This window comes from Octodon degus, unplaced genomic scaffold (genome assembly GCF_000260255.1).
Source record: "Octodon degus isolate 3935 unplaced genomic scaffold, OctDeg1.0 scaffold00075, whole genome shotgun sequence".
In the NCBI taxonomy this organism is placed as follows: domain Eukaryota; kingdom Metazoa; phylum Chordata; class Mammalia; order Rodentia; family Octodontidae; genus Octodon; species Octodon degus.
In genome coordinates, this window is record NW_004524651.1 from 11,841,372 (window position 1) to 11,853,584 (window position 12,213).

Sequence of the window (12,213 nt, forward strand, 5' to 3'; positions counted from 1 at the left end):
AGTCCATGTCACAAGGCCCTGGAGCTTTTGACTCTGTGACGAGAGCACATCATGGCAGAAGCACATGGAGGAGAGATGCTGCTAACCTGGAGGCAGCCAGGAAACAAAAGAGACGGGCAGGTGCTTAGAAAGCCACGCCGCCACACCCTAACTTTCCCCCCAGCCCCACTTTCCGAAGCTCTACCACTTTACCATCATGCCATGGGCTTGGGACCAAGTCTTCAATACAGCAGCCCTGGAGATGCTCTAGGCCCAGGTGACAGCACCTCCTGCTAGGGACATGCTTCCACCTGTGCTGTCCAGCATCTCGGCCCACCCAGGCCTTGGTGTTCTGTTTGAAATGTTATTGTAAATGTATATATTGCCTTTGTAAGTATTAACAGAATGAGAAAATTCTTTCTCTTTTTTTCTTTCTTTCTCTCTTTCTTTGGGATTGAACAGGGCATGCCAGGCAAGAGCTCTACCACTGAGCTACACACACACTCAGCCCTTTTTTGAAATTTTTATTCTGAGACAGGATCTTAGTATGTTGCCTAGACTAGCCTTAAACTTGTGATCTTCCTGCTTCAGACTCCCAAGTAGTAGTGGGGATTACAGGTGTGCATCACGGCACCTAGGCAAGAAATACTTTCTTATCAAATATAGTAGCCTATGGATTAAGGAAAAGTGTTCTCTGTAGTTTTTAAAAAAGAATTTAAATGATTTCACAGTGCTTTTTCTACTTTTAATGAGTCTAAATTTAAAAGTGTACTTTAAAAAAAATTTCACTGTGCCGGGTTTTCTTCGAATTGTTAGCAGAGGGCCAGGCTTCACAGGATCATAGCTGTACATACCAAACTATTTCCTCCTGACATTTCTCAGGGGAAGGCCAGATACACTGTAAAGTCCACCCCTTCTCACGAACACCCCACCCTGCACAGCCTTACCGCTGGGAGAATCTCCTCTTCCCTTGCCCTGTTCCTCCCATAACCCGCATTCCATAACGCCCCGAGCGCGCCAGTGCTTCCCGCGCACCCAGGGCCGCAACTCAGCTCTGGAGTCATTTCCCCCTCGGAATCCTCCTCCTCTTCCCCCTTCACCTTCACCCCCAGAAGTGGGCAAGCTGGCTGTTGCTCGGGCAGGGGAGGGGGTGTAGGCTGCGTGGAGCGCAGAACCTCAGCGATCCTCACACAAGCATTCAGGCAGCCCCTTGGATGGGAAACGCTGTCTGTACTGAACGTACAGGGACTTTTCTCTCAACAATACGGCACGACACGGGCTGGAGAGATGGCTCAGTGGTCTAAAGCAGCTACTTGGAACAAGCTTGGCAAAGCACAAGGACCGCGGTTCGATCCTTCAGCACCACATGCCAGCCAGCCCCGCCCCCTGGTGGGCTGAGCTGGCCACACACACACACACACGATAAATAAATGTAATAAATAAATTAAAAAAAAAAAAATACAGCACGACAGCCCTCCGCGTGGCACTCATACTGCACCGGGCGCCACAAGTGATCTGGGGGTGTTCGAGCATGTGGGAAGGTACACGGGCTTTACAGAAAGCTGTGCTGTCCTCAGGCATCCGGGAACCCATCCCATAGGTACCCAGAGGTAACTGCGCATGCTCTCTTCCCAAGGGACAGGGGTTTGTCTGTGGGCCACCTCACTGTCCTTCTTGTTCACTGGCCTTTCTCTTCCCCACATCCATGGAAAGCAAAAATACCACCACAATAACTCACACCTACTGTGTGTGCCAGGTGTCCTACGTGCGTCCTGTCGCCTGAATGTCACAATACCACCATGAAGTAAGTACAAACAAAAGACTTGGGCTCATGAAGCAACAACCTGAGTGCTGCATAGAGGGATAACTACTGTACCTGAATATCTGCCTGGAGACAAGTTCCAGCCACCATGAGACCCTGGTCACCAAGGCCAACAAAAAACAGCCAAGCTCTAGCAACGCTGCAGCTTTTAAATCATTAGGAATCGTGGATGTGCAGAACACAAGCGATATTTGGTCTCTGAGGAAAGGCAATTTTCATAGTCCATTTCATGTGACTATTATAAAATGCCAGAAGCCAGATATTTTACCAGAGAGAGAGAGAGAGAGAGAGAGAGAGAGAGAGAGAGAGAGAGAGAGATTTGCTTCGTTCATGGAGCTGAAGGCCCAAGCACATGACATCCACACCTGCTTGGCTCCAAAGGAGGGCTTCCCAGAGGTTCAGCTTGTGAAGAAAGGGTTGTGGAGCGTGCAGAAGAGCTCATGAGCCAGGGCCAGTGGAGGGGACAGCTTGCTTTATAGTCACCCTAGTCCTGTGAGGTGAGAACTTGCTCCTGAGAAAAATGCTTTCACCCCTCTTGAAGGCCCCGCCTGCCCACTGGTATGTCCCAGGGATCAGCAGGCCCTGCAAGATCTGTCTGGCTCGCAGGCTTTCTACCTGAGGAAGGCGCTGCCTGTCTGGCCTCAAGGTTCCTCTCATAGGTTCAAGCTAACTTCGCAATTATTTAACACTATGGTCTTCTTGCTTATTTAACATTATGGTCTGGGGACCAGGGGAATAGCTCAGAGGCATAAGCTCCTACCTGGAACAGACATGACTGTGTTTTCCTGCCCGCACCCTCCCCCCCCACCCCCGCACTACCCTTTCCAGAAGGTTCTGTGGCTCGGGCTCCACACTTGCCTTTGCTTCCTGTCCCTTGTCTGTCCGGTGTGTGTTCACTCTGCAGCATTGCTCTGTGGCACCTGGCCTGCTCTCCCTGGGGCCTGGTGACCACAACAGCAGCTGCCACTTTTGGGGAACGCATCTGTCTGGCGTGGGGTCCTCCAACACCAGGTGGTACTTTCTGTTTGAAAGCTTCAGCCCCAGGGAGAACCACCACAGTCTGTTTCCAGCCAAGGGGACTTTTCTGATTCTTGGCCCACTTTCACAAAGAAATGACACTCAGCCCAGGGGACTCTGTGCCCCTGCCCATGGAGGTCACTCTTTGGGGAAGACACCTGGGAGAGGAATAGCTGGGTCTGTTGGAATTTTTAGCTTTAGTTTTTGTTGTTGTGTTTGTTTGTTTGTTTGTTTGTTTTAGATATCTCCATTCTGATTTTCATAGTGGTTGTACTATGAATCAACTTGATTTTTAACTTTGAACTCCACTTACGTCTGTGTTGCTCTAAGTGGCACCATCTTCAAAGCCAGCAGTTGGATGTGCTGGTATTATTTCTTCAAATGCATATTAACTAATCAAACAATTAGGAGAACCAAGACCACCAGTGCTCACATCACTCCACTGTTTGCTCTAGGAAACACCTGGAACACAGACAGTAGACCCTTCCCAGCCTTGAAGGTGCCACCTGAAGCCACTAGAGCCTCCAAACCCGGTCCGCAGCCTTCCCGAAGTTTCCTTCCAAGATGCGCAAGTGCTGTCAGAGTGGCGGGCCCTTCCCACCCGGGTCTGGTAGCAGCCTTGCTTGTTCCGGAAGCAACAACATGAGATTTCCCTCGTCCAACGCTCGACCCCCACACTCAGCGCAGACGCCATGAGGGGTGCACACAGCAGCACTCTGGCCAGCACTTGGCGACCACAGGAAAGGTGCCCCTGCAGCGCTGTGCTCCCACCGCGCCCACCCTCACCCCAGCTCCTCCTGCCCACGTCCTCAGCAATGCCATTTCTCATGTCCCTGTCTTCTGCGACTTTTCAGGTGGGACACAGACTAAGGGAGCAAGGAGCTACCAGCAGATGAACGAAGAGCCTGTTTCCGCCTGGTTAACTTTCTACTGGTAACGATGCAAAAGCTGTGCACAGCCATAGGGTAGCACTCGATGTTTTCGTTCATTGTGTAGTATTTCAGTCAGGGTGAGCCCGTCTCCCTCCCCACAGAAGCAGAGAGGCGGTTCAGCCTCGGCATGGCGGCCCCAGCTTTGGAAAGCTCGTGGTCAGCTCCCACCCCAGCACACGCAGGCCAGCCCGAGCCCCTCTGTGGCATCTTAAGACTGCAGTCCGGCCTTTCCTTCCTTCTTTATTTTTTCCGGCTCACGGTCTCCCTTAACGATCCTTTGCTAGCCGTGTGCGGTGTGGCGGGCCGCCGGCCGGCCGCGGCAGCTCGCTCCCTGCGCTCGCGCCCTGGAACTCGGCGCTGACACCCCTCGGCCAGCGCCCTCACTCGGGCTCCGAGCTGCTGCTCGGTCTCCACTTTTGTGGGTTGACTATTTCAGGCACCGTGCCTAAGTGCAACCATGCACTGTGATGCGCGGAATGGAGGTCCCGAAAATAGGCAAAATGAGCCGGGCTGGGCGGTTCGCGCCTGTCGCGCAGCAGTCCGCGCGCCTGAGGCTGGGCTGTGGCAGCCACGAAGGTGAAGGACCCGGAAGCCACGCCCCGGCTTTGGTTTTTCTTTTTCGGTGTGTTTATTTGTTTGTTTGTCTCAAATTACACAGAATAATTGACTGTTCTGAAGACTTTTGTTTGGGTAAGAAAGGAGGAACAGGGAGGAAAAAGAAAATTTTTCTAACTTAATTATTGACGGCTGCTCAGTGAAATTCCTAAATTCCTGATGCCTTTTAAATTCCTGAAAAGGAGACGCCGGTTATAACCCTGCCGTGCGTTTTCCTGACAGGCAATGCCCTAAGAAGGCCGAACCTCGCAAGTCCGCGGCGTCGCGTCCCAGGCGACCCGCCAGCCGCGCTCCCCGCCCCCCGCAGGGATCGCGGCGCGCCCGGCGCCCGCCAGGTGGCAATGCGCGACAGGAAGAGCCGCTCCGCGCGCCGGGAGTCGGGAAGGTCGGCTCGGCGCTGCCTGCGGGGCTGCGGCCTCTCCAGGAAAGTCCCCGGGCTCGTTCTTGCGCGCACGTGGCCTTGAAAATTACTACCATCCTGTTGGTCTCCGCGAGGCAGTGGGCAGGGGCCGGACGGGCAGGGCAGGGCAGGGCCGCAGGGCCGCCTGCGTCCCGCGCTCTAGGAGGCGGGCGGGCCCTCCTGCCCGGCCCGGTTGCTAGCGGTTGCTGCGTTTCTTTCTTACTACAGATAGTGTAAAGTCACCGGAAGTACTTGATGGGCGCTTTAGCTAGTGCTCACCCGGAGGGGTGCTGGTCTCAACCCGCCCCGGCAAGCTGTTCGCCCTGACTCAGGTCCTGCGCGAACTGCTGGTTTCGGAAATGCCATTTCTGAATCTAGGTCATCTGAACACATTCCTGTAAATAGCTAAGCACCTTTCTTTCTTTTTTTTAATTTTATTTATTTGTGTGTGTGTGTGTGTGTGTGTGTGTGTGGCCAGCTCAGCCCACCAGGGGGCGGGGCTGGCTGGCATGTGGTGCTGGGGGATTGAACCGCGGTCCCTGTGCTTTGCTAAGCTTGTTCTAAGTAGGTGCTTTAGACCACTGAGCCATCTCACCAGCCCCCATAAGCACCTTTCTTAGGTGGGGAGAATACCAAGTTGTTCATTATTCCTTTCTGAAAACAATTACGAAGGTGAGATTTCAGTTTTGTTTTGTTGTTGTTTTTTTAAGAGCAAAATCGGCATATCTGTTTCACACCTCGCGGAGCCTCACGGTGATCCGCATGCCCGTGGTGCGTGGAGGTTTAGAGCCCGAGAAGCCTCCTGCGCGCTGGCTCGTGCTGCACCCGCGTAGGTGCAGGGCGGCGGAAGCACCAGCCCTGTGGCTGTGCAGTGCGCCCCGCGTGGAGCAAAGGAAGAGGACACTTTCCGGTGCGGCATGCAAAGCATCCGCTGCTCTCTGAGGCTCTCTCCTCCTCATGGGCGGGCGGTGGGGGAGAAGGGGCTCTCAGAAGGCCGGCGCCCACGCGGGGCAGGTGTGCAGCCCTCGTGTTCTCGCGTGGGCACCACACCAGCTCTTGGCAGCGGCTCTGGAGGCATGAAAGCTGACCTCCTTTATGTCTGTCCCTACCGTGCGCGCGCGTGCACACACACACCATTCACTGGTGACGGACCCATTGCCTTTCCAGTTGCGTCTTCCCACGGCATTCCCAGCGCCCGCTCACCTGTGGGGGATCCTCACAGTGTCCGGCGGACGCTGGGCACCCTACATGTATGTTGTTTTCTCCTAAACATACATATCTGAGGTAAGATCAAAGTAGGTGATGTCTAAATTTTTAAAAAATTACTACAGAAGGATAAATTTCCATTAATTCCCTAAAAATCCTCCCCAGTGCTTTAACCTTTCTTACCCTGTCATTCCTGCCACTTTCTAGAGCAGATCTGGGAATCTTATTTCATGCATTTATGAGATGTGATTACATATATATATGGCAAATGCTGCTGGTGAAGACCTTCCAGCGGAGAGACGGGCTCCTGAAAACGTGACAGTGTGTCTTCACTCAGCTTCTTCACCACATCTGGCCCCCTGCAACATCAGGCTCGTCCCCAAAGTCACCACTTAAAGGAAGCATTTTGAATAAATTCAGGACCTCAGTGCAGCCACAGTACTGCAGCTGTAGACACCTGGGAAAGAGACTTCTAGAAGTGCTTTAGAAAGAGGAGAGAATGAGGGGACAGTTATGTTTGAAGCAAGAGGGATACTTTGAGGGGAATTAATAGCCATATGTGTATACTGTGATAGTTTTTTTTTTTAATTTAAACGTTCACCATTTTTTATCGTCCCTCCTGATAAAGGTTTAACTTCTCAGGCACAGTAAGAGGCCAACAAAAATAACTAATAATAAAATAGAGCAGCTCCAACAATTTGCTGCTGTAACAGTGGTGTGAATGTGTGCCCTCCCAACACACTGCCGTGCCGTGCTCAGCCTTCTGATGAGCCTGCGGCATGGCGCAGTAGCTTGATGACAGCAGCTGCAGCAGCAGCAGCCGCCACATGAGGAGGGTCGCTCCAACAGAAGCACAGCAGTGTGAGGCAGTGGATCTGGTGCCAAGTATAGACAGAAGGGAGGCACAGACTACATGGCAAGGTAAGCAAGGGAACAGTCCCACCCTGTGCGGGACCCAGCAGGATGACTTCGGGTAGATACAATTTCAAACTAATAGTGTTTATCTCTGGAATTTTCCATTTGCTATTTTCATACTACAGTTGACCATGGAAGAGGAGTAGGTTGGGAAGTTTTGCTTACGTATTGCACTGGAATCTGAGTGGTGAGCTGGTGCATACTGAGAAAGGTGCTGCGAAGCATCCCAAGAAGAGACATTACTGCCTTAAATGATCCTAAGGTAAAAAGATGCTTAGTTGTTGGAGGCACTTGTGGGGATAACAGAACACTTGTGTAGGCAGAGCAGCATGTGCTAAGAGGGGGTAAGACCAGGGTCGAGGACAGGGAGGAGGGCAGGCAGGCACCCTGGCCCACAGGCTCAGTGCGCTTGCCAAGTGTTTCCTCCTAGGCATTGACAGCTCACAAGAGCAGTGGCACAATCAGCTTTCTAAGTCATAAAAGATGACATTGGCAGAGACTGGGAAGAACAGAAAAGGCTGGGACAGAGAGGACAGTACTGGGTGCAGAAGTACAGTGGTTTGGGCTGGTGAGGTAGCTTAGCATTCTAAGTGCCTGCCTGGCAAGCACAAGGACCCAGATTCCATCCCCTATACTGCATGCCATTCCAGCCCCAGAGCCCTGGGTGCACTGTGCTGTCCTGGAAACTGGACATGGTGGCACACACCTGTAATCCTAGTGCTGGGGAGGCTGAGACAGGAGGATCACTGTGAGTCTGAGCTGTGTAGCAAGACCCTGTACCAAATAAATAAAAGATTTTTAAAAATAAGTACAACGGTTTAGGGGAATCACTTTTTTTTTTTTTTTTTATGGAACCAGGGATTGAACTCAGGCCCTTGCACTTGCCAGGCAAGCACTTATTCTACTGAGCCATCTCCCTGGCCCTGGGAATTGTTTCTAACATCCAATAGCACAGTTGGCCAGCTCTGGCTGACAGTTATTTGAAGATAGCTAGAAAAGAGGATTTTGAATGCTTCCAAACAAATAAAGGATAAATGCTGGAGGTGACAAATATGCCAATTATTTTGAACTACTCATTGATATCTGTATGTACCGAAATGTCACGCTGCATCCTGTTACATGTGTTACATGTGTACAATCATTACGTGTCAGTTAAAAATGAAAAGTATGGGCTGATGGTGTAGCCCAGTGGTAGAGAGCTTGCCTAACATGCATGAAGCCCTGCAGCCAATCCTGAGTACTAAAAAAACTATGCTTTAAAGAAAAAAAATATATGTAACTATGTATATGTAAATTCACTAGTCAACTTAGGAATAAATTTTTAACCAAGTTTTCATTGACTGATTTAGAAATCCAAGTGCATATCATTTAAAAACAGAATAAATTGGGGGCTGGGGAGGTGGCTCAGTAGAATAACTGTTTGCCTGGCAAGCTCAAGGTCCTGAGTCCAATCTCCAGTTCCTCAAAAACAAAACAAGACAAAACACTCTCTCAGGCTTTCACAGACAGCAAATTGGTCAAGCGATGGCCGTGACTCATCCATATGGCTGACACTGACAAAGGATCTACAAACTGAGGTACAGGGTTTCAGGATAAATCCTGAGGGGATTTGACTGATCTTATCAGATACAAAAGTTGCATTTCTTGTTGCATAGGTCTTGCTTTATCTTGGTCTTAACCATCCAGCAGAAAAGGATGAAAATGAAGTATAAAAAAGTAAAGCCATATTAATATGATGAGCTGTAAAAGGCTCAAGTCAACAACTTCAGACATTGATAGTCTTATGGAAAACCCACTACTATTATGAACTATTAGACTATATTGGGATATTTTGCTGAATTCATGCACATACAGTATTTAAATAACAATGGATTGCCCATCACTGACAAAGCTAACCAAAAAAGGGGGATACAAATGAATGACCATTTTGTATCTGTATACTCAAAATAGGATAGATATACAGCTCCATTCTCTTAATTCAATGAATAGAGAGGTTTGTTCTAATAGTGTTTGAGACAAGATATCAGGTCTGCATCTTGTACAATGAATAACCACTAAGACAACAATATGCAATGTATTAATTATTGAAATATACTAGTAATTGGTTGTGAAACTGTCTATTATTTGTTTCTCAATAAAAATATTTAAAATAAATAAAAACAGAATAATTTTAATCTAATGATAAATTTTTAGATATAATGCACCCTCTACAATGACATGCAGGAAATGTCATCACTGAATTGGTTGGGAAAGATCAGATTTTATTCATACCAAGTCTAGAAAATAAATAAACGGCGACGCTTAAAAAATGATGCTGGCAGCTTAGGGTGGATTAGAGTGGAGCAAGTGGCCTGGCAGGAGACCAAGGAGAGGTGACAACAAAGGAACACCCGAGATTCGGGGTGTCGGGTGGTGCATGAGGAGTGAGAGCAAGGTTGCTTCGACGTGGACAGGACAGGGGAGACGTGTGGGGAGGGTGTGCTCAGCAGGGCTAACACAGGCGCTGCCCAGGAGCCTCGGGGAAAGGCCGAGGGCACTGGCTTTGGAGTGCTGTTGAACAGAAAGGTTTAGGCTGGAGCTAGCTGTGCCACACGATGTCTCCTAATGCAGATACTAACACGGGGAAAGAGAACAAGGAAGAGAAAGGAATGCCTGGGCCCCAGCCCATGGGCATCTAAGACTAGGAACAGAATGCTGGTCACAGTGGCTGGGACTGTACTGGCAGCACTCTGGAGGCTGAGACAGGAGCGTTGCAAGTTTGAGCCCAAGCTGAGCAACTTACCGACTTAACAAGACTCTGTGTCAAGATAAAAATAAAACAAGATCTGGGGCTTTAGCTCAGTGAGAAGATCTGCAGTTCGATCTCTAGCCACACCCAACCCACATAGAATAGGTACAGGAGAGAAGCCTCTGCTCTGCTAGCCGGGCAGCAGAAGCACCTCGACAGTGTGGCATCCAGCGAGGCCAGGGAAGGGCATGGCTCATGGGAGGAACAGCCGTGCTGAAGCAACCCGCGCCAGGCAGCTCCTGGGAGTAGCCCGGAGCACAGCATCGCACTGCGCAGGTGGAGCGGCGCCTCTCTGACAGTTTGACTGAGCTACCTTTTTTACTTTCAAAGAGGATTTTTACCCACAGAGCCATACAACTAGCCTAGTTGGAAAATATATATTTATATATATGTATTTTTTTCAAAAAATATATATATTATATATATATATATATATATTTATTCAAAACAGTGATATCACTGGGCTTTCTGTAGTGTCCAGGTCAGCAGAAGCTGCAGGACCGCTTTCTCCCTAAGAGCCACTGGGAACTTGCCAGCCGCCGAGGCATGGACACACAGTTGCCTCCCACGGGGATGCTGCAAGGAGCTTTCAGCTATCCCTGCCTTATCGCCTTTCTGCTCACTAGCCATCTGTGACCCATCCACCTGTCCATCCTAATTCCTGGATGTGTTTCCAAGTGCTTTTACGTAAGAACATTTCACAGCTAAATACTTTATCATCCAAATCACAAGGAGAGTTTAATATCTTTAGGTATATCTTCAATAGATACTTCTCTTGCTTCCAAGGTAAAATTTTAAAATAGTGAAATGCACAAATCTCAAGTGTACCATCTAACACTTTTTGACAAATGCATATCTTGTCCCCATTCTACCCAGTGACAGTATCACATCACCCCAGAGCATTTGTCCCCACTGCTTCAACCTCGGAGAAAGCAGAGGATATTAGGAAATAGCCCTGGTTAGCTTAGTCCAATTTCTGCTACAAAATACTCAAGCAGGGTAATGTAGCAAGGAAAGGGGTTTATTTTGCTTACAGCTTTGGGGATTCAAAGGACGGTGCCACATAGGCCTGGCCCTGGTGAGGAATTCAAGGGAGGTGGTGTCCTGAGCCAAGGGTGTGTACACAAGGGCCAGGTCACATGGCAAAACCCGAAAAGCCAGAGGATATGTGGTAAAACCAGAAGCCAAGTCATGTGGGGATGTGGAGGCCAGAGAAAGGGGGGGAGTCAGGCTTGCTCTTCTATAACAACCTTCTGGCTAGGGGACGGGTGCCACGAGAACCCCGTTCTGTCCTCCCAGGGCGGCACCCTCAAGGAGATGCTTCCCATCAGGTTCTCGCCTCGGGGGACATCGTCCTTCATGGACACTCAAACTCTGCCCAGACCCCACTTTTGCTCAGGGCTCTGCCACTCACCCCGACTCACCCACAGGTTCGTCAGGCTAGAAGTAGACCCGGATCTCTTCCTGAAAGTGCCTTTGTACACATTTCACAATAAACGCTTTGTCAAGGACAATGGTGTTCAGTGAACTGAGCTCAGCCTGGGCGACTGTCATTCCTCACTTGGAATCCTGCTCTGCTGGTGCTGAACAAGCTCCTGGCAGCGTCCTCCGACTCGTGGGACAGGAGTAGGAGCCTCCGTGTTGCTGCCCATGTTACAGACACACAAAACTTGCCCCGGGGGGGCGGGGGGGCATTGCAGGCATTCACTACAACAGCCCTGCGGAAAACGTAAGATGTCAGTAGCAGGTCTGCAGCATCTTCACCAGCTTGCTGCGTTCTCCCCAAAGGCTGCCCTTTGCACTGACCTGGCCACATCACTAAGGACACAGCTGGGGTCACCAGCTTGATTTGGGGACAGCCTACCTAGACACTGCTTGCTCAGGTTTGGCACTAAGGTCAGAGATGAGGTGACTAATCAGATCTTCCTGGTGGCACACACATCACTGGCAACCTTGAAATAGGTTGGCAGGGAGTTTCTTGTTTTTGCTTTGATTTGTAAGTCTGGACTTGAAGAGAACACACAAGAGACAGGTTGGATAGAATGTGCAAATGATTGCAGGATCACTTAGCCTCAGCTCAGGGACAGAGGGTGAGGGGACATTTGAATGACTTTGAAGGTGGAATTGAAATCTTCCCAAACTCTGTGAAGGGCCTAACGACCCACCCACCAGGCTTATGTTGATGCCTGAGCATCCCCAGACTCATGTCCGCTAATAGTTCCAAATTGCTGGCCCTACTGAATTCACACCTCTTGGTGCTACTTCTGCCATTGTCCTTTCTCTGAGCTGAGAAAGTGCCTTTGTACACATTTAAATATAAAATTGAGCCTCTTTTATCTTATCTCCCTCAAGGCACCTTCCCAAGGCAGCACTCCCGTTGCTCTCTAATTCCTCACCTCTGCTCTCAAATCCACCCATGCCCACCCTCCCCACATCCTGCCTGCCCAGATCCAGGTAGGGTTAGCTATGGCTCCGTGTCCCTACCAGATCCAGGTAGGGTTAGCTATGGCTCCGTGTCCCTACCAGATCCAGGTAGGGT